We start from the raw sequence: 1,453 nt of genomic DNA on the forward strand, positions 1-1,453 counted from the left end.
TTGGCATAATCCTTCCAGAACAGAACACAATTATTCTTACAAACATGGATCATATCATATCCAATTCCAACTGCACGAAGGAAATTCTTCATTTTACTGTAGGTGTGTGGCAGCTCAGACGCATCTGGGAAATATTCACGGAAAGCAGCCAACATCGCATCAAATGATTTGTTGGTCATCCGCTTAGATGTCTTCACCTGAAGAAAGGTGACCATAGCTGAGAATACTGACAGCTTATTTCCTGGGGTGACAGCAACGTTGCATTGTTCCAACATGCCCACCGTTTTTCTTCTGCAGGTGAAAGTTCACGGAATGCACGAGCATTTCGTAGCATTGTTTCAATGTTGGTCAAACTCACTGGCTCCACCACCACCTCCTCCTCCTCCTCCTCTTTCACCTGAGCATCATGCAGATCAAGATGGTGATCTGCTGCTTCCACGTAGTCAATAACATTGACGTTCACAGCTTCACCATGATGAACCCACCTAGTATATGTGACCGACATCCCATACAAGTGTAGATGATTTTGCACAGTTGACTGGGGTCTTGTAACTGAATTCATACAACTGCTACACAGGCATAGCACATCTGATTTTGGACCACCGTACTCAGCTCTGATAAAGTTCATGAAGTTTTCAACCCGCTCGACATATGCAGCGGAGAATCTTTGAGCAGAAGTTATCCAAGTCCTATCCATCTGTTAGACATACAAATTAGTTCTTCTACTAGATATTACAGGAAAAACATATATGCTTTTTTATGAAGTCCAAAAAAATACCTAGGTCGATGTCTAAAGCTATGGTAAGATATTTGGACGAGCAGATCTAAGTCACGAAATATATGTAAAGCTAATCCAGCAAACAGATTTGAGTGCCAAATTATGGCAGGCTGTTTCAGCAGTCAATGAGGCCGAGCACACAGCCATCGAACTATCGAAGGCCATTGCAGCAACAAAGATCGAGTATAAAACGGTGCAGAGCTATTTCAGCTAATAGATTGGCTACTAGACCATGGCAATCTACGTCACAATAAATATATGGCAGGATAGTTTAGCAACTAATCGGCCTTGGCATGCCATCTCAGCTAAGCAGATTGAGTGCAGAACAGGGCAAGGAAGCTTCTTAAGCAGAGCATATTGATAGTAAAGTACTTCGGCAAACAGTGAGATTAACATCGTCTATCAGCTAACGTTCAGAGCTACACCGACATGAACGGGGCCTCCGTGGGAGAAGCTGACTGCCATGCATCTCCACACGAACGTTGCCAGCGGTGGCGGCGCTGACTGCCGTGCGCCTCCACAAGGACGTAGCCAGAGGTGGTGGCACGGCTAGAGGACGACAGTCTACGAGAGCGTACTGTGGGAGCGAGAGGATCGCCGAACCGCGGCGCCGACGTATCGGCGCGGTGGGGAGGGCAGCTTTGGCGGAGCGAATGGAGTGGAGGGGGACAGGGG

This window comes from Triticum dicoccoides, chromosome 1A (genome assembly GCF_002162155.2).
Source record: "Triticum dicoccoides isolate Atlit2015 ecotype Zavitan chromosome 1A, WEW_v2.0, whole genome shotgun sequence".
NCBI lineage: Eukaryota > Viridiplantae > Streptophyta > Magnoliopsida > Poales > Poaceae > Triticum > Triticum dicoccoides.